This window comes from Lissotriton vulgaris, chromosome 8 (genome assembly GCF_964263255.1).
Source record: "Lissotriton vulgaris chromosome 8, aLisVul1.2, whole genome shotgun sequence".
NCBI lineage: Eukaryota > Metazoa > Chordata > Amphibia > Caudata > Salamandridae > Lissotriton > Lissotriton vulgaris.
Genome location: NC_141696.1, coordinates 499,955,068 through 499,979,606, shown reverse-complemented (window position 1 = coordinate 499,979,606; position 24,539 = coordinate 499,955,068).

Genomic DNA, 24,539 nt, shown 5'->3' with positions numbered 1-24,539 from the left:
AGGAAGACCCACAGGCCGAATGACCAGGAGTTGCAAGGGGACCTCGAGCAAGATTACACAGTACCAGCCCACAGAGCATTTGGTGTGAGGAGCCCAGAGTTCTTTGGTGCAAATTCTCCTCAGGCCCAGGACTATAGGAAGTCCAATGCACAAGCTCAGGTATTGCCAACAAGCATATGCAACTGTAAATGGACGAGGTGCACAGGGGTTCAGGTTATGCAGTCCCAACGAGGGATGCTGGCCTTAAACTTGCTGAAAGGGCAGAACAACCTCAGGGACCTTCCTAATCCCCCTCCTGTAATGCTGAAATCTTCAGAGTCTGCAGGAGCTCAGGAGCAGCAGACCGGTCAGTTGCATTGAGGTGCCTGCAAATGCAGGGGAGTGACTCCTTCACCCCAATGGATATTCTTCAGTTGTCCTTAGTGCACCACAGGTCCTGCATGGAGCCTGTATGGGGCAAGGGTGTAAAAAAAGCTTTGGACGGAGAGGGAGACGAATTCCGGCCCAGTCGAAGTCCAAAGTGTCCAGATGGTTGAAGGTCAGTGGTTTCTTCAAGAAGAATCTTGTCCACGTAAAATCTAAAGTCTTACAGCCAGGTAAGCCCTTTTGTACCCAGGGGAGAGGGTTGGACAGATTCAGGGGACCATCCTAGGGGAGGGGCAGAACAGAGGGGAGGTTACTCTCATGTCCTTTATCCAGTTTCTCACCAGAGCAGGAGGCAATGGCTCGAAGAACTGGTTTGGACTGGACTATGCACAGGGACACCAAATTTGCCCCATATGCAGACTTTCAGGCGCTCTCAGAGTACACCCACCCAGCCCCAAATCACTAAATCCTGTCTGGGAGTTTGTGACACCTACCTGTGACAGGATGCCTATTGTGCTGCCATCCTCTGCTCAAGCTTTGCTCAGCAGCAGAAGGACAGAAATGTGTCTCTGGTAGGCAGCATCCATTTGGTGCTGCCTGGGTCGATAAGGCTGGCACCGGACAGACCGGTGACCCCTCGAAGCTCGCTTCAGAAGGGTGGAATTATACCTCCCACACCGGTTACCGGTGTGGAGGTATGATTCCAAGGTGTTTGATACCAAACACGATATGTTTCTATGCAGCCGTTTTCGAGATAGCATTTACCGTGAGGTTATAATGCACCTTTACCTATATGTCCGGCTGAGTCACAGACAACCTGGAGAATGGTCTCTGAAACCTGCAGAGGCTCTGCTCATTCAGGGGCACCCTCTCACCTAAAACCCAGCACCCTGCAATCAGGACTGAAAAGGCATGCTATAGGGGTGACATAAGTTTTAAGTGTAGTGACCAATAGATATAATGAACCTATATCTAAAGTAATGGTGCAAGCATCAGCTTAACAGGTTGCAGTACCAGACCTTTCGTTCCATTTTGCATGGCCTCTCATGGGTGGCATAATACATGCTTCAGCCCATGGGAGGCCTCTGGGGTACCTATGCCCTTGGTACATGTGTACCATATACTAGGGAATCATAAGGGTAATTCAGTACACAATCTGGAGTGTACCAAAGTACATGCATGACAATTTAAAGGAGAAAGCAGATAGCCTGGGTTCCTGATTAGCAGGATCCCAGTCAGACTAGTCAAAAACCAGCAAAACACCAGGCAAAATGTGGGGGTAACCATTCAGTCAGATCCTACCTTCCTACATTAACATTAGGATAGTGGAAGACTGGGGAAAACCTAACTTTCCAGCCTGTACCGTGCAGTTTGCATGCAGCTCCTTGATGGCAGTTCATAGCTCACTGTGCTAGATTATGATCGCAATTTATGAACTGCACAGTGACAACAGGATCTTTGTGACACAAGCTACACCCATAAAATACTGTTCTGTGATCTGCATGGTTCACTTTCTTTGCAGCAGTCATATTAACCCTCTGCACTACCTTAGATGAGTGAACACTGTCACTAGCAAAACTCTGTTCTCTCTCCGGCAGGTACATTGATCACAAGTTATCTTGACACTTTTATTGTTGCCTGAAAACTGCTAGATGTTCAAGGAACTCTGCAGCTGTACTTTTAAAACTGCAGCACTGCTTCAAAAACAACCCCAGTAACAAAACCGCCCCACCCTCTGCCTTCTAGCTCCCAGGGAAACACTAGAGGAGACCAAGAGCTGTGACTTTTGAAGATTTGACATATTTTTTATCTTTTCTGTAACAAAAAGAGGATGCATCGTCACAAAACTCTTGGGTGTCTGGCAGGACCTGCTTACAAGCAGAAGGATTTAAAAAGTAATTTACAATACTAAGCAATTTCCTTGTCGAGTTACCAGTACAGGCAATGTTGGCACTGGCAGTGTAATACAGTTGTACTTCATTGGCTTGAGTAACTCAAGATGAAGAACCTCACAACATTAACCCGACAAGCCTTACTGAGAGGCCTATGGGAACTCTCCTATGTATAGAAATCGAAGTAGGACAATGTCACCGACTACAATGGGCTGACTTGGACTTCCATGCCAGTCCTCTTTATTAGAGAGCAGTTGAGGGCACAACCTGGAAATTGTAATGACTTCCCTTTTGTTGGCAGACAGCATACTGATTTCCTCGCTGCCTGACATCTCATGTCTCAAAGCTATTTGCGCACGGAATGATATTCAACTGAGGCAGAGAGAAGATTGACCGTAACATGGCTGCAGACATTCACTCTCGACACAATACAAATCTCATAGGGATCCGTTTTTTTTTATTTTAATGAATGGGTATCTGAAATGGTTAATTAAAAAAAATATATTCTTAATATACCCTTTCGATTAGATTTTTTATCAGATGAATAGAAGGATCTCCATACGTGCTGGATGGCAGAAATCTTGCACCCTCGGGGGTGCCGTTGGTTGACTGACGGGATCATTATTCTCGCTTTTATTATTTTACTAGCCACAACCACACCTTGCCTCCATTTCTTTTCCACCGTCGACGGAAATTGACTCTGCGATTGCTGTTACATTATTTAAACCCGTATTGAATTATTCCAAGCTCTTGCTTCAAATCAAAATGATGGAGAGCTGGCAATTTCCATGGACATCTTTAATTTCAGGAAAAGTTTAATAAAAACGTCAAGAGAAGAAACTTGAAAGTCGACTTGGGCTTGAGCATACTCCACCTCATTGGAGAAATGTCTTCAGACAAAGGCGCGTTCCATTTTTCTCTTCATGAAATGAAACAAAATACAAGAACATGTTAAAAGTTAGTCCAAAAGCAACATTTCTTCAGTTTGTTTCCAGATGATGTGGTAATATATCACAATGTAAATGAAAGGAATTTACAAGTGGGTCAGTTGTTGCTTGAAGCTGATTAGGAATGTCGTTGGCAAGGAAAGCTGCTGGCGCGAGATGCTTACAATTCTCATGGCTTTGGTAGTAAAAAATTGCTCTTCTGAATATTCTCTTTCCTTTGTAGAAGGGAAACTGCAACACGGCTGCAATTTACAGGTTGTTTAAGTAAGCAAATATCCTTAACTAACCAGTCTTTTCATTAAGATAATGTATCCATTCATTTCCAACTTTATTTCGATCATAAAAGATCATAAAAGTAACAGCACATTGTGGATAAAACACAAATAGATTCAGTAATCCTAAAAAGCATTTGTACCATAGAAATATAATTTTAAAATGCAGGGAAACAGATTTAAAATTTGTCATAAAGTGTACTTTGGTAATCTTTACAAGCAATAATACTATACAAAGTCAGATTAAAATTCATAGACCAAAAATTTAACATGTCATAAAATACATATTGGGGCAGATTTATGAGGCCCTTGCGCCACGTTTACGCAGCTGTTGCGTCACGCAAGGCGGCGTAAACGTGGCGCATCCCTACGAGGCATTTACAACGTGACGCATCTATGGAGATGCGTCACGGTGTAAGGCCCTGCGCCACATGAAACCTGCGTCAGGTTTCACGTAGGCATTCCGGTGCAGGGGGGGGGGGCATTCCGTCGCAGGAACGCCCCTGGAAAGTGACTCAGTGAAATCTACAAGATTTCACTGAGTCACTTTCTACGTCAATTCCTTACGCCTGCTTGAAGCAGGCATAAGGGTGATGCTCCATGCAATGTAGGGGTGGCCCCTGTGCATTGCAGGAGTCATGTCGCACTTGCGAGATGACTCCAGCAATGCGCCGCCCGTACGCCGAAAGATGCGTCACGCATCTTCCCTGCCTTGCACCATGGTGCGCCGCATTGTGAATGCGGCGCACCATGGGTGGCGGAGCTGTAGCGCACTGTGGCGCACATTAACTAGCGCATCCCTGGGGAAGCGCCAGTTAACGTAAATCTGCCCCTTAGTGTTTCTGATCCAAAAGGGCATGCCTTTATCTAGAAAGGCCGCAGGGCACTACTTTATGGGTATCAGTCTTTAAGATTCTTATCACCTCGAGGTAGTGGCCAGGGACGACTAGTTCACACAATGAAATTATCGATTTTTTCCTTGAAAGTTGGTAATGAGGGCAAAAAAGTATCAAATGTGCAATAGTTTCTGAACTGGCATTGCACACAGGGCAGAGGTTATCGTCAGCAACAGCTTTTGACCCCTTTGAACGGAACTGTTTTGTGGGGAGTTTCTTGTATCGGAGGAACTGGAAGAATAATTTGCATGCCATTGGAGGAACAATTTTATCTAGTGTGTCCTTAAAGTGATAAACTGATTTAATATCTAAGAATTCTGAGGTTAAACGACCCTCACTTATTACCAGTGCTTTTGTTGATATGGCTTCCCAGAACCTTTCTTTCAGATTTGTTTTTGAGACGGTGGCTAGGCTATCCGATTTTATCCAGAATTCTTCCATCTCGATCCCCTCGAGTAGATCTCCCACTGATCTAAACCAGGGGATTGAGAGTATCGTAGGTATCCTCAGGAGCACCATCAAAGGTCTCCCGGTAGGGAGTGAGCTCATCCACTGACCATAACCTGTGCCAGAACATGAAAAGTTTGTAGCTTATTTTGTGTGGTAGCTGCCTGTGTGCAAGATCCAGATGGAGGGGCATCAACGGAGTGCTGGACGGTAAATCCACCAAGGATCTAAGAAACCGATTTTTGATTGTAGAAAAGCAATTGGTGTGACAAGTTACCCACTGCTCAGCTCCATAAAGGATGCCTCCTAATACCTTGAGGTTGTAAGTTTCCAGGGCAGGGGAGTGCTGTCCAGAGAATGTTTTCTTATGTATTTTTGTAATTTTTGCCATCAGGTGTATTAGTTGTATTTTAGCTTTCTCAATGTGTACTGCCCAATTGATTGTTTAGCGGTGCAAAAGGGGGTGGTGATGGACGGAGCATCTGAATCAAACAAACACTCACACCCAGTCAAAAGATCTGGGTTTAATCCATCACCTTTCTTTAGCCCATTCTGCCACCCCAGTTCAGACATGGCTATATGCAAATCAGTCTGACCCTGTGCCTCATGGGAACAGTGCAGCCCGAACTGCCAAGCCATGTCTTCCCTGGACCGGAAACAAGCTTCCAAAGACCGGTTACTGGCATTCCAGCCTTCTTCAGCCCGGCTTGCTTGAATCCAGTGGCAAAGTGAGCAAGGGACTCACGTCTGAGTGTACCCTGCCACACTTATGGCGGCCAAAAGCGGTACAAAAGGGGGTGGTGATGGACGGAGCATCTGAATTTATCAAACACTCTCACCCAGTCAAAAGATCTGGGTTTAATCCATCACCGTTCTTTAGCCCACTCTGCCACCCCAGTTCAGACATGGCTATATGAAAATCAGTCTGACCCTGTGCCTCATGGGAACAGTGCAGCCCGAACTGCCAAGCCATGTCTTCCCTGGACTGGAAACAAGCTTCCGAGGACCGGTTTCTGGCATTCCAGCCGTCTTCAGCCCGGCTTGCTTGAATCCAGTGGCAAAGTGAGCAAGGGACTCACGTCTGAGTATACCCTGCCACACTTATGGCGGCCTAAAGCGGTACAAAAGGGGGTGGTGATGGACGGAGCATCTGAATTAATCAAACACTCTCACCCAGTCAAAAGATCTGGGTTTAATCCATCACCGTTCTTTAGCCCACTCTGCCACCCCAGTTCAGACATGGCTATATGCAAATCAGTCTGACCCTGTGCCTCAGGGGAACAGTGCGGTCCGAACTGCCAAGCCATGTCTTCCCTGGACCGGAAACAAGCATCCGAGGACCGGTATCTGGCATTCCAGCCGTCTTCAGCCCGGCTTGCTTGAATCCAGTGGCAAAGTGAGCAAGGGACTCACGTCTGAGCATACCCTGCCACACTTATGGCGGCCAAAAGCGGTGAAAAAGGGGGTGGTGATGGACGGAGCATCTGAATCAATCAAACACTCACACCCAGTCAAAAGATCTGGCTTTAATCCATCACCGTTCTTTAGCCCACTCTGCCACCCCAGTTCAGACATGGCTATAGGCAAATCAGTCTGACCCTGTGCCTCATGGGAACAGTGCGGTCCGAACTGCCAAGCCATGTCTTCCCTGGACCGGAAACAAGCAACCGAGGACCGGTTTCTGGCATTCCAGCCGTCTTCAGCCCGGCTTGCTTGAATCCAGTGGCAAAGTGAGCAAGGGACTCACGTCTGAGTATACCCTGCCACACTTATGGCTGCCAAAAGCAGTACAAAAGAGGATGGTGATGGACGGAGCATGTGAATTAATCAAACACTCTCACCCAGTCAAAAGATCTGGGTTTAATCCATCACCGTTCTTTAGCCCACTCTGCCAACCCAGTTCAGACATGGCTATATGCAAATAAGTCTGACCCTGTGCTTCATGGGAACAGTGCAGCCCGAACTGCCAAGCCATGTCTTCCCTGCCCCGGAAACAAGCTTCTGAGGACCGGTTTCTGGCATTCCAGCCGTCTTCAGCCCAGCTTGCTTGAATCCAATGGCAAAGTGAGCAAGGGACTCACGTCTGAGTATACCCTGCCACACTTATGGCGGCAAAAAGCGGTACAAAAGGGGGTGGTGATGGACGGAGAATCTGAATTAATCAAACACTCTCACCCAGTCAAAAGATCTGGGTTTAATTCATCACCGTTCTTTAGCCCACTCTGCCACTCCAGTTCAGACATGGCTATATGCAAATCAGTCTGACCCTGTGCCTCATGGGAACAGTGCAGCCCGAACTGCTAAGCCATGTCTTCCCTGGACCGGAAACAAGCTTCTGAGGACCGGTTTCTGGCTTTCCAGCCGTCTTCAGCCCGGCTTGCTTAAATCCAGTGGCAAAGTGAGCAAGGGACTCACGTCTGAGTATACCCTGCCACACTTATGGTGGCCAAAAGCGGTACAAAAGGGGGTGGTGATGGACGGAGCATCTGAATTAATCAAACACTCTCACCCAGTCAAAAGATCTGGGTTTAATCCATCACCGTTCTTTAGCCCACTCTGCCAAATAGCCATGTCTGAACTGGGGTGGCAGAGTGGGCTAAAGAACGGTGATGGATTAAACCCAGATCTTTTGATTGGGTGAGAGTATTCGATTAATTCAGATGCTCCGTTCATCACCACCCCCTTTTGTACCGCTTTTGGCCGCCATAAGTGTGGCAGGGTATACTCAGACGTGTGTCCCTTGCTCACTTTGCCACTGGTTTCAAGCAAGCCGGGCTGAAGACGGCTGGAATGCCAGAAACCGGTCCTCGGAAGCTTTTTTCTGGTCCAGGGAAGACATGGCTTGGCAGTTCGGGCTGCACTGTTCCCATGAGGCACAGGGTCAGACTGATTTGCATATAGCCATGTCTGAACTGGGGTGGCAGAGTGGGCTAAAGAACGGTGATGGATTAAACCCAGATCTTTTGACTGGGTGAGAGTGTTTGATTAATTCAGATGCTCCGTCCATCACCACCCCCTTTTGTACCGCTTTTGGCCGCCATAAGTGTGGCAGGGTATACTCAAACGTGAATCCCTTGCTCACTTTGCCACTGGATTCAAGCAAGCCGGGCTGAAGACAGCTGGAATGTCTGAAACCGGTTCTCGGAAGCTTGTTTCCGTTCCAGGGAAGACATGGCTTGGCAGTTCGGACTGCACTGTTCCCATGAGGCACAGGGTCAGACTGATTTGCATATAGCCATGTCTGAACTGGGGTGGCAGAGTGGGCTAAAGAACGGTGATGAATTAATCCCAGATCTTTTGACTGGGTGAGAGTCTTTGATTAATTCAGATGCTCCGTCCATCACCACCCCCTTTTGTACCGCTTTAGGCCGCCATAAGTGTGGCAGGGTATACTCAGACGTGAGTCCCTTGCTCACTTTGCCACTGGATTCAAGCAAGCCGGGCTGAAGGCGGCCGGAATGCCAGAAACCGGTCCTCGGAAGCTTGTTTCCAGTCCAGGGAAGACATGGCTTGGCAGTTCGGGCTGCACTGTTCCCATGAGGCACAGGGTCAGACAGATGTGCATATAGCCATGTCTGAACTGGGGTGGCAGAGTGGGCTAAAGAACGGGGATGGATTAAACCCAGATCTTTTGACTGGGTGAGAGTGTTTGATTAATTCAGATGCTCCGTCCATCACCACCCCCTTTTGTACCACTTTTGGCCACCATAAGTGTGGCAGGGTATACTCAGACGTGAGTCCCTTGCTCACTTTGCCACTGGATTCAAGCAAGCCGGGCTGAAGATGGCTGGATTGCCAGAAACCGGTCCTCGGAAGCTTGTTTCCGGTCGAGGGAAGACATGGCTTGGCAGTTCGGGATTCACTGTTCCCATGAGGCACAGGGTCAGACTGATTTGCATATAGCCATGTCTGAACTGGGGTGGCAGAGTGGGCTAAAGAACGGTGATGGAATAAACCCAGATCTTTTGACTGGGTGAGAGTGTTTGATTCATTCGGATGCTCCGTCCATCACCACCCTCTTTTGTACCGCTTTTGGCCGCCATAAGTGTGGCAGGGTATACTCAGACGTGAGTCCCTTGCTCACTTTGCCACTGGATTCAAGCAAGCCGGGCTGAAGACGGCAGGAATGCCAGAAACCGGTCCTCGGAAGCTTGTTTCCGTTTCAGGGAAGACATGGCTTGGCAGTTCGGACTGCACTGTTCCCATGAGGCACAGGGTCAGACTGATTTGCATATAGCCATGTCTGAACTGGGGTGGCAGAGTGGGCTAAAGAACGGTGATGGATCAAACCCAGATCTTTTGACTGGGTGAGAGTGTTTGATTCATTCAGATGCTCCGTCCATCACCAGCCCCTTTTGTACCGCTTTAGGCCGCCATAAGTGTGGCAGGGTATACTCAGACGTGAGTCCCTTGCTCACTTTGCCACCGGATTCAAGCAAGCCGGGCTGAAGACGGCTGGAATGCCAGAAACCGGTCCTCGGAAGCTTGTTTCCGGTCCAGGGAAGACATGGTTGGCAGTTCGGGCTGCACTGTTCCCATGAGGCACAGGGTCAGACTGACTTGCATATAGCCATGTCTGAACTGGGGTGGCAGAGTGGGCTAAAGAACGGTGATGGATTAAACCCAGATCTTTTGACTGGGTGAGAGTGTTTGATTAATTCAGATGCTCCGTCCATCACCACCCCCTTTTGTACCACTTTTGGCCACCATAAGTGTGGCAGGGTATACTCAGACGTGAGTCCCTTGCTCACTTTGCCACTGGATTCAAGCAAGCCGGGCTGAAGATGGCTGGATTGCCAGAAACCGGTCCTCGGAAGCTTGTTTCCGGTCCAGGGAAGACATGGCTTGGCAGTTCGGGATTCACTGTTCCCATGAGGCACAGGGTCAGACTGATTTGCATATAGCCATGTTTGAACTGGGGTCGCAGAGTGGGCTAAAGAACGGTGATGGAATAAACCCAGATCTTTTGACTGGGTGAGAGTGTTTGATTCATTCGGATGCTCCGTCCATCACCACCCTCTTTTGTACCGCTTTTGGCCGCCATAAGTGTGGCAGGGTATACTCAGACGTGAGTCCCTTGCTCACTTTGCCACTGGATTCAAGCAAGCCGGGCTGAAGACGGCTGGAATGCCAGAAACCGGTCCTCGGAAGCTTGTTTCCGGTCCAGGGAAGACATGGCTTGGCAGTTCGGACTGCACTGTTCCCATGAGGCACAGGGTCAGACTGATTTGCATATAGCCATGTCTGAACTGGGGTGTCAGAGTGGGCTAAAGAACGGTGATGGATTAAACCCAGATCTTTTGACTGGGTGAGAGTGTTTGATTAATTCAGATGCTCCGTCCATCACCACCCCTTTTGTACCGCTTTTGGCCACCATAAGTGTGGCAGGGTATACTCAGACGTGAGTCCCTTGCTCACTTTGCCACTGGATTCAAGCATGCCGGGCTGAAGACGGCTGGAATTCCAGAAACCGGTCCTCAGAAGCTTGTTTCCGGTGCAGGGAAGACATGGCTTGGCAGTTCGGGGTGCACTGTTCCCATGAGGCACAGGGTCAGACTGATTTGCATATAGCCATGTCTGAACTGGGGTGGCAGAGTGGGCTAAAGAACGGTGATGGATTAAACCCAGATCTTTTGACTGGGTGAGAGTGTTTGATTAATTCAGATGCTCCATCCATCACCACCCCCTTTTGTACTGCTTTTGGCCGCCATAAGTGTGGCAGGGTATACTCAGACGTGAGTCCCTTGCTCACTTTGCCACTGGATTCTAGCAAGCCGGGCTGAAGACGGCTGGAATGCCAGAAACCGGTCCTCGGAAGCTTGTTTCCGGTCCAGGGAAGACTTGGCTTGGCAGTTCGGGCTGCACTGTTCCCATGAGGCACAGGGTCAGACTTATTTGCATATAGCCATGTCTGAACTGGGGAGGCAGAGTGGGCTAAAGAACGGTGATGGATTAAACCCAGATCTTTTGACTGGGTGAGAGTGTTTGATTAATTCAGATGCTCCGTCCATCACCACCCCCTTTTGTACTGCTTTTGGCAGCCATAAGTGTGTCAGGGTATACTCAGACGTGAGTCCCTTGCTCACTTTGCCACTGGATTCAAGCAAGCCGGGCTGAAGACGGCTGGAATGCCAGAAACCGGTCCTCGGAAGCTTGTTTCCGGTCTAGGGAAGACATGGCTTGGCAGTTCGGGCTGCACTGTTCCCATGAGGCACAGGGTCAGACTGATTTGCATATAGCCATGTCTGAACTGGGGTGGCAGAGTGGGCTAAAGAACGGTGATGGATCAAACCCAGATCTTTTGACTGGGTGAGATTGTTTGATTCATTCAGATGCTCCGTCCATCACCACCCCCTTTTGTACCGCTTTTGGCCGCCATAAGTGTGGCAGGGTATACTCAGACGTGAGTCCCTTGCTCACTTTGCCACTGGATTCAAGCAAGCCGGGCTGAAGATGGCTGGAATGCCAGAAACCGGTCCTCGGAAGCTTGTTTCCGGTCCAGGGAAGACATGGCTTGGCGGTTCGGACTGCTTTGTTCCCATGAGGCACAGGGTCAGACTGATTTGCATATAGCCATGTCTGAACTGGGGTAGCAGAGTGGGCTAAAGAACAGTGATGGATTAATCCCAGATCTTTTGACTGGGTGAGAGTGTTTGATTAATTCAGATGCTCCGTCCATCACCACCCCGTTTTGTACCGCTTTAGGCCGCCATAAGTGTGGCAGGGTATACTCAGACGTGAGTCCCTTGCTCACTTTGCCACTGGATTCAAGCAAGCCGGGCTGAAGATGGCTGGATTGCCAGAAACCGGTCCTCGGAAGCTTGTTTCCGGTCCAGGGAAGACATGGCTTGGCAGTTCGGGATTCACTGTTCCCATGAGGCACAGGGTCAGACTGATTTGCATATAGCCATGTCTGAACTGGGGTGGCAGAGTGGGCTAAAGAACGGTGATGGAATAAACCCAGATCTTTTGACTGGGTGAGAGTGTTTGATTCATTCGGATGCTCCGTCCATCACCACCCTCTTTTGTACCGCTTTTGGCCGCCATAAGTGTGGCAGGGTATACTCAGACGTGAGTCCCTTGCTCACTTTGCCACTGGATTCAAGCAAGCCGGGCTGAAGACGGCAGGAATGCCAGAAACCGGTCCTCGGAAGCTTGTTTCCGTTTCAGGGAAGACATGGCTTGGCAGTTCGGACTGCACTGTTCCCATGAGGCACAGGGTCAGACTGATTTGCATATAGCCATGTCTGAACTGGGGTGGCAGAGTGGGCTAAAGAACGGTGATGGATAAAACCCAGATCTTTTGACTGGGTGAGAGTGTTTGATTCATTCAGATGCTCCGTCCATCACCAGCCCCTTTTGTACCGCTTTAGGCCGCCATAAGTGTGGCAGGGTATACTCAGACGTGAGTCCCTTGCTCACTTTGCCACCGGATTCAAGCAAGCCGGGCTGAAGACGGCTGGAATGCCAGAAACCGGTCCTCGGAAGCTTGTTTCCGGTCCAGGGAAGACATGGTTGGCAGTTCGGGCTGCACTGTTCCCATGAGGCACAGGGTCAGACTGACTTGCATATAGCCATGTCTGAACTGGGGTGGCAGAGTGGGCTAAAGAACGGTGATGGATTAAACCCAGATCTTTTGACTGGGTGAGAGTGTTTGATTAATTCAGATGCTCCGTCCATCACCACCCCCTTTTGTACCACTTTTGGCCACCATAAGTGTGGCAGGGTATACTCAGACGTGAGTCCCTTGCTCACTTTGCCACTGGATTCAAGCAAGCCGGGCTGAAGATGGCTGGATTGCCAGAAACCGGTCCTCGGAAGCTTGTTTCTGGTCCAGGGAAGACATGGCTTGGCAGTTCGGGATTCACTGTTCCCATGAGGCACAGGGTCAGACTGATTTGCATATAGCCATGTTTGAACTGGGGTGGCAGAGTGGGCTAAAGAACGGTGATGGAATAAACCCAGATCTTTTGACTGGGTGAGAGTGTTTGATTCATTCGGATGCTCCGTCCATCACCACCCTCTTTTGTACCGCTTTTGGCCGCCATAAGTGTGGCAGGGTATACTCAGACGTGAGTCCCTTGCTCACTTTGCCACTGGATTCAAGCAAGCCGGGCTGAAGACGGCTGGAATGCCAGAAACCGGTCCTCGGAAGCTTGTTTCCGGTCCAGGGAAGACATGGCTTGGCAGTTCGGACTGCACTGTTCCCATGAGGCACAGGGTCAGACTGATTTGCATATAGCCATGTCTGAACTGGGGTGTCAGAGTGGGCTAAAGAACGGTGATGGATTAAACCCAGATCTTTTGACTGGGTGAGAGTGTTTGATTAATTCAGATGCTCCGTCCATCACCACCCCTTTTGTACCGCTTTTGGCCACCATAAGTGTGGCAGGGTATACTCAGACGTGAGTCCCTTGCTCACTTTGCCACTGGATTCAAGCATGCCGGGCTGAAGACGGCTGGAATTCCAGAAACCGGTCCTCAGAAGCTTGTTTCCGGTGCAGGGAAGACATGGCTTGGCAGTTCGGGGTGCACTGTTCCCATGAGGCACAGGGTCAGACTGATTTGCATATAGCCATGTCTGAACTGGGGTGGCAGAGTGGGCTAAAGAACGGTGATGGATTAAACCCAGATCTTTTGACTGGGTGAGAGTGTTTGATTAATTCAGATGCTCCGTCCATCACCACCCCCTTTTGTACTGCTTTTGGCCGCCATAAGTGTGGCAGGGTATACTCAGACGTGAGTCCCTTGCTCACTTTGCCACTGGATTCTAGCAAGCCGGGCTGAAGACGGCTGGAATGCCAGAAACCGGTCCTCGGAAGCTTGTTTCCGGTCCAGGGAAGACTTGGCTTGGCAGTTCGGGCTGCACTGTTCCCATGAGGCACAGGGTCAGACTTATTTGCATATAGCCATGTCTGAACTGGGGAGGCAGAGTGGGCTAAAGAACGGTGATGGATTAAACCCAGATCTTTTGACTGGGTGAGAGTGTTTGATTAATTCAGATGCTCCGTCCATCACCACCCCCTTTTGTACTGCTTTTGGCAGCCATAAGTGTGGCAGGGTATACTCAGACGTGAGTCCCTTGCTCACTTTGCCACTGGATTCAAGCAAGCCGGGCTGAAGACGGCTGGAATGCCAGAAACCGGTCCTCGGAAGCTTGTTTCCGGTCTAGGGAAGACATGGCTTGGCAGTTCGGGCTGCACTGTTCCCATGAGGCACAGGGTCAGACTGATTTGCATATAGCCATGTCTGAACTGGGGTGGCAGAGTGGGCTAAAGAACGGTGATGGATCAAACCCAGATCTTTTGACTGGGTGAGATTGTTTGATTCATTCAGATGCTCCGTCCATCACCACCCCCTTTTGTACCGCTTTTGGCCGCCATAAGTGTGGCAGGGTATACTCAGACGTGAGTCCCTTGCTCACTTTGCCACTGGATTCAAGCAAGCCGGGCTGAAGACGGCTGGAATGCCAGAAACCGGTCCTTGGAAGCTTGTTTCCGGTCCAGGGAAGACATGGCTTGGCAGTTCGGACTGCTTTGTTCCCATGAGGCACAGGGTCAGACTGATTTGCATATAGCCATGTCTGAACTGGGGTAGCAGAGTGGGCTAAAGAACAGTGATGGATTAATCCCAGATCTTTTGACTGGGTGAGAGTGTTTGATTAATTCAGATGCTCCGTCCATCACCACCCCGTTTTGTACCGCTTTAGGCCGCCATAAGTGTGGCAGGGTATACTCAGACGTAAGTCCCTTGCTCACTTTGCCACTGGATTCAAGCAAGCCGGGCTGAAGACGGCCGGAATGCCAGAAACCGGTCCTCGGAAGCTTGTTTCCAGTCCAGGGAAGACATGGCTTGGCAGTTCGGGCTGCACTGTTCCCATGAGGCACAGGGTCAGACTGATTTGCATATAGCCATGTCTGAACTGGGGTGGCAGAGTGGGCTAAAGAACGGTGATGGATTAAACCCAGATCTTTTGACTGGTGAGAGTGTTTGATTAATTCAGATGCTCCGTCCATCACCACCCCCTTTTGTACCGCTTTTGGCCACCATAAGTGTGGCAGGGTATACTCAGACGTGAGTCCCTTGCTCACTTTGCCACTGGATTCAAGCAAGCCGGGCTGAAGATGGCTGGAATGCCAGAAACCGGTCCTCGGAAACTTGTTTCCGGTCCAGGGAAGACATGGCTTGGCAGTTCGGGAATCACTGTTCCCATGAGGCACAGGGTCAGACTGATTTGCATATAGCCATGTCTGAACTGGGGTGGCAGAGTGGGCTAAAGAACGGTGATGGAATAAACCCAGATCTTTTGACTGGGTGAGAGTGTTTGATTCATTCAGATGTTCCGTCCATCACCACCCCCTTTTGTACTGCTTTTGGCCGCCATAAGTGTGGCAGGGTATACTCAGACGTGAGTCCCTTGCTCACTTTGCCACTGGATTCAAGCAAGCCGGGCTGAAGACGGCTGGAATGCCAGAAACCGGTCCTCGGAAGCTTGTTTCCGGTCCAGGGAAGACATGGCTTGGCAGTTGGGACTGCACTGTTCCCATGAGGCACAGGGTCAGACTGATTTGCATATAGCCATGTCTGAACTGGGGTTGCAGAGTGGGCTAAAGAACGGTGATGGATTAAACCCAGATCTTTTGACTGGGTGAGAGTGTTTGATTAATTCAGATTCTCCGTCCATCACCACCCCCTTTTGTACCGCTTTTGGCCGCAATAAGTGTGGCAGGGTATACTCAAACGTGAGTCCCTTGCTCACTTTGCCACTGGATTCAAGCAAGCCGGGCTGAAGACAGTTGGAATGCCAGAAACCGGTCCTCGGAAGCTTGTTTCCGGTCCAGGGAAGACATGGCTTGGCAGTTCGGACTGCACTGTTCCCATGAGGCACAGGGTCAGACTGATTTGCATATAGCCATGTCTGAACTGGGGTGGCAGAGTGGGCTAAAGAACGGTGATGGATTAATCCCAGATCTTTTGACTGGGTGAGAGTGTTTGATTAATTCAGATGCTCCGTCCATCACCACCCCCCTTTTGTACCGCTTTAGGCCGCCATAAGTGTGTCAGGGTATACTCAGACGTGAGTCCCTTGCTCACTTTGCCACTGGATTCAAGCAAGCCGGGCTGAAGACGGCTGGAATGCCAGAAACCGGTCCTCGGAAGCTTGTTTCCGGTCCAGGGAAGACATGGCTTAGCAGTTCGGGCGGCACTGTTCCCATGAGGCACAGGGTCAGACTGATTTGCATATAGCCATGTCTGAACTGGGGTGGCAGAGTGGGCTAAAGAACGGTGATGGATTAAACCCAGATCTTTTGACTGGGTGAGAGTGTTTGATTAATTCAGATGCTCCGTCCATCACCACCCCCTTTTGTACCGCTTTTGGCCACCATAAGTGTGGCAGGGTATATCAGACGTGAGTCCCTTGCTCACTTTGCCACTGGATTCAAGCAAGCCGGGCTGAAGATGGCTGGAATGCCCGAAACCGGTCCTCGGAAGCTTGTTTCCGGTCCAGGGAAGACATGGCTTGGCAGTTCGGGAATCACTGTTCCCATGAGGCACAGGGTCAGACTGATTTGCATATAGCCATGTCTGAACTGGGGTGGCAGAGTGGGCTAAAGAACGGTGATGGATTAAACCCAGATCTTTTGACTGGGTGAGAGTGTTTGATTAATTCAGATGCTCCGTCCGTCGCCACCCCCTTTTGTACCGCAATTGATTGTTTAGGTCAAGTGGATGCCAAGATAATCAAAGACATCCACTCACTCCAACTTGCTATTTCCAATTAATATCGGTCTCTTTGTGGGGTTGGCCACTCCTTTCGTAAAAACCATGTACTTTGTTTTTGACTCATTTAGCACCAGCCCTCGGGCAACACAGAACTTTACAAAATCATTTAAAAGCTGCTGAAGTCCCTGCGATGATTTAGAAATTAAAAGGGTGCCATCGGCAAAGAGCAGGGCGGGTACTCTTTTTGTACCTATTTTTGGAGCATCACACCCATCTCTATCTAGAAAGTCGACAACTCCATTAATAAAAATGGTGAAAAGAGTGGGGGCGAGGACACATCTCTGTCTTACGCCACACTGGACTGGGAAAGGGTCTGTGACTTTGTTGTTTTCCTCCCACCTCACTTGTGCTGTGTTGGGTAAATGAAGTCTAATTAAAACATATAAACGATTCGTTGGAATGCCCTGATCCTTTAAATTACTCCAGAGACTTGCACGCGGACCAGGTCAGAGGCAGACCGGAGATGGACGAAGGCCACATAGGGCTTTCCTCCCTTTACTGACACTTCCTTCTAGTGTATGCAAAGTAAGCAGAAGACTTGATCCAAGGTACTTATCTTTGCTCAAAATCCCGCTTGAAAGTCACTTAAGATATGGGACTCGAGCTAGTTGGATTGGGATTTGGGGGCACTAAGGTGGGTAGTTGGTTCACCACTATACACCAAGGTCCTGGTTTCCTGCGCATAGCTCTGCGCATAGTTCTGTATATGAGCAGAATCCCTGCGACATGGCGCCCCCTACTAACAAAGCTGGAGGTCTTTTCAGCCCTCCAGCCTACCAACTCTGCTGTACACCTGCGAGACATGGACTGTCTACTGGAATCATGCTCAATGAATTGCACATGTCCCATCTGTGCAAGCTTCTGAGAATTAGATGGTAGGACAAAGTGCCAGATACTGAAGTCCTTTCCAGAGCCAGTCTGCCATCAGTTCATACACTGTTGATGAAGCCCAGACCAGATGGGCTGGGCGTGTTGTCAGAATATCAAAGGAGCGCATCCTCAAACAGGTCTTCTACAGAGAACTCACTCAGAGAAAGCATTCCACACCTGAATTATACTACTCAGTCACCTTCGGACGCACAGAGCTCAGTCAAACAATCTATGAGATGTTGAAGTTTTTATCAACAATGATGGGTGCCCAACAACAATAACTGCCCTTTATATTTTGACATTCTGGCTTATTGTGCCCAAAAGCCAGTGAATTGCTGTGAACTTGGAGCTGGCCCACCTGGCAAAAAGTAGCTGGATCTATCACATGTTGCTGCCTCGTCAAATAAATGAACCATATTGCCATTGTTCAACATTTAAATCAACCCTTTACTAGATTCAGTTTAATGGCCATGCTCGTGAAGAAGCTGAAGCTACGATTCTTCCCCATGGGTGAATCTCCTCAATGCACCTGCCTCCCCTCACTGCTGTCATTCCCACATGGTCACTTTACCAGCAGAGCCATGCAGGTATTGACTGCCCACTATCCCAAAGAAAGTGCAATATCTTTTCTGTTTTGCCTGACCTTTAAAATGGAGTTCTCTGTGGGGAACGCATTCATTCATACAATTAAAATAGCAGCTCATTCACTTTGACTGTTCTCTGCCGGTGGGTTTGTATCAACTCCACTTGTCCTTTTGGGGGGGGCGACGAACCTTCTTCGTTTTCAGATCGGGAGTCTGCGGTCACGTAATCGGTGTTCTTTTTACGGGGTGAGGCGAGTCTCATCCGTTGCAGAGCAAGTCTGCAGTGCGACCGGGAACCGCTGTGTACTTTGCAATTGTCCAGCACCTACTGCGAAAAAAGAACACCGATTACTCGACCGTAGACTCCTGATCCAAAAACGAAGGACGATCGTCGCCCCCCCCCCCCAATTTAAGACCAGTATTATATACTCAAGGATGAGTGGAGTTGATACGAACCCACCGCCCGAGATTTCTCGACTCAGAACTGGTGAATTTGAAAAAGAGGAAGGCCTTTCAAGACACTAATGTAACATATCTTGGGCCAGATAAATTGAAGGTTCTGGTTGAAGTAAAGCATTTAGTTCCTGATGAGAACTCAAAGAATGGAAGGAGTTTGAAATGCGCAGACCTGTTTTTCTGCCATAGAAATTGTGTACAAACTTAAATATTCCATAGTACATCTTTGTTACAATTTGTTTTCTATGGCATGTATTTGAAAGGTTCTATATAAAAAAGAGGAACTAATTTGTTCAGGAAGATTGGTGTGGATGTGCTGAGTGAATGTGAATATGAATGGGAATAGAATGTGAATGTATGAAATGGAATGAAATGGGAGGAATGTCGGATGAGTAAAAGAATGTATTTTAATGTTTATAGGTGCAATATATAATGACTTGATGATTCACAGAATGTTTATTTTTGAGATGTAAAAACAAATTAAAGAAAAGGGTTTATTTCAGACGAGAAAGGTGGTCTATGGTGTATGTTGTTGGACTTTCAATATTACCTCTCGAAAAGGTACCAGCATTGGCAGTTGTTCAGTTCTTTAGGTGGTTGTGTCAGACACTTGTGGAATGGAGAGTCTGCTAACCCTAAGTGGTAAGTAAGACTCTACAGATTGTCAAGACTTTTGTTTGGCAGGTTGCAGTGACATTGAGTAGTATAGAGCCCTACCACCAGAATCCCCTGTGATCTCAGTGCAAGGCACAGTGTGCATCCTGGTGCCTTCTTGGAGTGCTGGGTGTTAGAAGTGGCATGACATGAGGATTGAAGTACCTCACGCCGGATTCCAAAGCATGGACAAGCCTGGGCACTCTGTTGGGGATGAACACAAACAGGAGCTCTGGAGGGAAGAAAAACCAGGTCGCCCTCCACTCAATAATCAATCAAAATACAAAAAGACCTGGTCTGTAAGGCACCTCTCGTTAGGCCAAACAATTTTGAACGGTGGTAGGTATTCATAAAATGTAATCACCATATACGCCTCTCTTTTCCTTGCTGAGGTAGTAACCAATCAACCAACAGTGGTTTTTTTGGGAGAATAGCACCAAGGCCAAAAATTAGTTTTTTTAATCATAGGGCAAGCGGTGATAATGATAAAAAGAAAAATGAAAAGAAAAGCTGAGATGATAAAGAAACAAAAAAATTCCTTGTAAAGTGTGTGCAAATTACAATTCTGAATATGCACTACATAACATTGATTTGATTTAGAGAGTGTACTGGACAACGTTCGAAAAAGTGATTGTTTGAAACCTTGTTTAAAACCTTTTTAAAGATGCCGCCTGCTTTCCGCCGTCTCCCCACATGACCAGACTGCCTTGTGTAGTTTCAAATACGAGGCGCCCAGCTGGGAGAGACAAACGGATGAATGAACGCGCTCCGTGAGGCCCCGGGCGGTAAGGAGTTTTTGGGGGAGGATGCGAGAAGCAGCACGATGGAATAGAGTAATGAGGCTTTACTCGGATAAGCGGTGGCAAGCTGTAAACATTTATTATTCTAAAAGTGAGGCTGAGAGTGAGAAACCCGATTTTAACAGTGATCCGGTATTTCACATGGCGTGATGGTCAAAATATGAATAAACAACAAGGGGGGGGGGTTAATATATCTATATTCTTGAGCACAAAAAGGATTAAAAGGATTATTGTGTGAAATGTGATAAGGTAACCCTTGGGTCAAGTTGTTTGTTTGTTGTGTTTTTTATGAAAAAAACTGTAAAATACCTCGTTAGTAACATTGCATTCATCATGTTACAGATTGACATTACAGTTGAATGTCAAATCCACTGAGAGGAGTCACTGATGGAGCCCCTTATGTGACCTAAAATGATAGAGCTGGTACGCAGGACAGTGGCTCATTTGGGGTAAATACAAACTCTGGTGTAGAGAAGAAATTTTGAAATTCTCATGTGAAATGAAGAGTAGAGAGTAATGGTATGTGTGCTTTTCTCTGTTTTTACATTTGGCAGTCCCTGGAAAAATAGACTTGAGTGTCCAATACTGGTGCCAGGCGACTTTGTTTGCCCTGAAGAATTTGCCCATAAATCACTGTGACAATTAAACATGTCGGCGCAGTATAAAAGGGTATGCATGATAAGCAACCGCTTTTAATTTGAATGAGTGCACATGTGAATAATAAAGTTGATTTCGAGTAAAGTGCAACTTTTTTCAATTTTACCTTCACAGGGTCGCATCGTGGGATGTGATCGATTCACTTCACTTCACAGCACCTATCTTTTATTTCGTTTTTTGATTTGGACACTAAATGTTTTAAGGTAAGATGACTACCAATGATGATAAAAGTGGGCACAACTGGTGAGTACCAACCAGTGAGCTCATTTGGTGGTGCGCACCTGAGGGGTCATCTTGCCTTTTCACATTTTTCTGATTATTTTGACTTTTGTTGTGAGTGTGATGTTTCAGATTTTTACGCACTTTTCACAATTTTTCCTGTACGGAGAATTGGAAAATAAACGTGGTGACTGCCATCTGCCAAAACGGGTTTTATTTTATTTGAAATTTGTAGTAAGGAACCAGGATACAATAGATGTCTTGAGTAGTTTATTTGTAGGTTACATGGATGAGGAGCCAGCTTCAAACATGTCAGCTCCAACAGACACCAACTCAAGAATGAAACATGCACATTCCAATGTATCTAAGCAGCATAAGAATGCCCTTAAACAAACACTACACATGAAATTAACAAATGGTTACTACAGATTACTACATTACCTTCCCTTCTCATAACAAAAAAAACCACACAATTCAAGAGAAGCAGGTTAGATGACATTAACAAAACTTCATTTCATAAATCTTTCAGGTTTAACAATAGTCCGGGAACTTCTCCTGAAAACTCCAGGGACATTTCCCATACTGGAAGAAGCATTATTGTAAATCTTTGAGGATGGCTGCTGGTTAGAACACTGACCTTAGCTACCTTGCTCAAGTTCCACCAACAACCACCTTCAACGTGAACAGCATTCCCAACAATTTTAACAACTTTAGCAGGTGGACCAAATTTACTTTCACCTTTGTTGACATGCATAGATTTCCTTATTTTAACCGTGCCGCCAACCTTCAGGATGGCCATCTTAGAACCCATTTTGGTGTCAAAGCTCAGCTTTTGCTTTGCCTAAGTGATAGAAGTATACCCTTTTACAGAAGACATACATTTATGCACAAGATATGTCATCAGAGCTAGGGCATAAAGAATACTTTGAAAACCCAATCTGTTTAGAAAAAGTATCAAAACGTACCCTAAAAAGATCTATCTTGGAACACCTAAATAAAAAAAGGTGGCATATCGAAAAAGGGAAGCAAACTGCCAAGGCGAATCAGTTACTGATTTCCCACATAGGGATACAACCCTATCTATTGTTAGAATCCAGCCCCTACTCAAGAATGTTGCTGACCAGGTTTCGGGTGGATACCTTCTTTCGCTTGGTGACTTTTCCCAAATGAAACGACTGGTCCCCCTATCTTGAGAAGTGTCCTTGTGACGAATTATCACTTCAGACTAATATCCACTGCATCTTCTTTTGTAAATTTTGTGTTACCCCCAGGAAAAGGTTTTTAGTGCAAATCCTAAGGCACTGGGGTATCAGAGGGTGTAAAACAGCTTTCTCTAGGTTGAAACAAATGGAATTGGAATTTGTGATAAAATCGGTTTCCTCTTATCTTAGGATTCTCATTGCTTTGAGGAAAACTATGTAATACGGGTCTTCCATGTATAGTGATTTGGATCTGTATCCTGATATAGGGAAGAGAACATGATTGATGAACTATATGAATTATTCTCTTTCTATTTATGTCATGAACTGTGTTTGTAACTTATAAATGTTCTTAATATTTTAAATAAATTTTTTTATATTGTGCTGTTATGATTTTATAACAAAAATTGAATAAAGCTAAATTTTGACTTTTTTTATACAAAAACTTTACTGATTAATTTTTTACCATTGTCAGAAACAAGTGTCTCTGATAAACCATCTCTAGCCCAGACTTCACTTAAAAAATCGATGATGGTTTTAGTATCAGCTTCTCTAACTAACTTGGATTCAGGCCATTTTGATGTATAATAACCAAAACTAAAATAAATCTAGAACTGCCACTGAGAGTAATATAGGGTCCCATGATATCTACACCAAGCTTCTCCCAGGGACGGTTAGGACACTCAACAGGAATGAGGGGAGGAACGGAAGTTTTAAGGGACTTGTCAGATGACTTGCAAATACAACAATCCATAACAAACTTGTCAACTTCTGAGTCCCTTCCTGGCCACCAAAACGTGTTGCGGATGCAACGCTTAGTAAACGAAGAACCCAAATGTCCTTCATGGGCTCCAACAATAATCCCCTTCCTGAACGAATGTGGAGGAATAAGTTTGTCATTACGTAGCAGAATATCATCCTCCATGGATAACTCGTCTTCAATTTTTGAAAATGGTTGAAGAGAGGGAGACAAAACCTTTTCCCTGGCCCTCCCACAACTAACAAACTTACAAACTTCTTGAAGAATACAATCATTGGCAAAAGCTAACCTCCATTTGTCCTCAGAACAGAACTTTAACTTCGGGATGTCCACACCTGCAACAAAGCAATCTTCCCAATCCCCATCAAAGAGGTCTGAAAAGGAAACATCATCTTCATGGGAGTCTATAGAGGGTAACCGAAAAAGAAAGTCCGCTCTGCCATTCTTACCTCCAGAGATATGTCTGATATTAAAATGATATTGCAGTAATTTACAAACCATTCTCATAATTCTGGGGGTACAACATTTAGTGAGGGTTCCACACAAAATATTTACTAAGGGCTCATGATCTGTTTGAAGCAAAAACCGCTTTCCCGACACATAGGAGCAACATTTCTCGATGGCCCATGCACAAGCTAGTAACTCTTTTTCAATGACTGAATATTGTGACTCGGGTGATCTCAAGTCCCTAGAAGCAAACCCTATTGTTCTATCAACACCATCCTCCACTTGTGTCAGTGTAGCGCCCAAACCTATCTGACTGGTGCCAACAGTTAAACAGCATTGTAGGCTCGGGTCAAAGGGTTTGAGTACAGAACTCTTGCTTAAGAGATTTTTAACTTCTTGGAAAGCCAAAACACATTCATTACTCCACACAAACTTGGTTCCCTTTTTTAAAAGATTGCTGATGGGATGAACTATTGTAGCGTAATGAGGAATAAACCTCGAATAATACTCACATAGTCCCAAAAGAAATTTGACTCCAGTTTTGTCTATGGGAGTAGCAGCATTGGAGATTGATTTTAAAAGACCAGGTCTGGGCTTGATACCATCTTGAGTGAGAATATGAACTAAATATTCCACTTTTGTGCAAAAGAACTTCCATTTTTCTATTTTTAAAACCACACCATGGTATTGAAATAAACCCAACACTTTGTGTAAGATAAGATCATGTAAGGAAGCATATTTGCAAAAATAAGCACGTCATCTTGTTAGACCAATACTCTGTCAACCCCTCTGAGGATGTTGCCCGTCACTCTTTGAAATACCGACACTGCAGATGCCGACCCGAAGGGCATGCGTCGATATTGAAACGTCCCCAGAGGAGAGACAAAAGCGGTAACATGACGTGACTCAGGATGTAATTCAACCTGGTGATAAGCGCTTGCCAGATCAAGTTTTGTGAAGAATTTTGCACCCTTGGTTGATGCAAACAGATCATGGATTTTAGGAAGAGGTTGCGAGTCAACCCAGATCTCCTTATTTAGGGATCTTAAGTCAACACACACTCTGAGTTGACCACACCTCTTCCTAGCAACAACCAAAGGTGAAAGCCAAAGTGAAGACTCTGCTGGCTCGATAACTCCTTTCTCACACAGTTGCCTTAACTCCTTATCTAAATCTTCCCTGACACTATAGGGTACACCCCTGAGTTTGTGCTTTACAGGCAAAGATCCTTCTTTAACTATTATTCTTTATTTAAATCCCTTGATTTTACCTAGGTCAGAGCTGAAAAC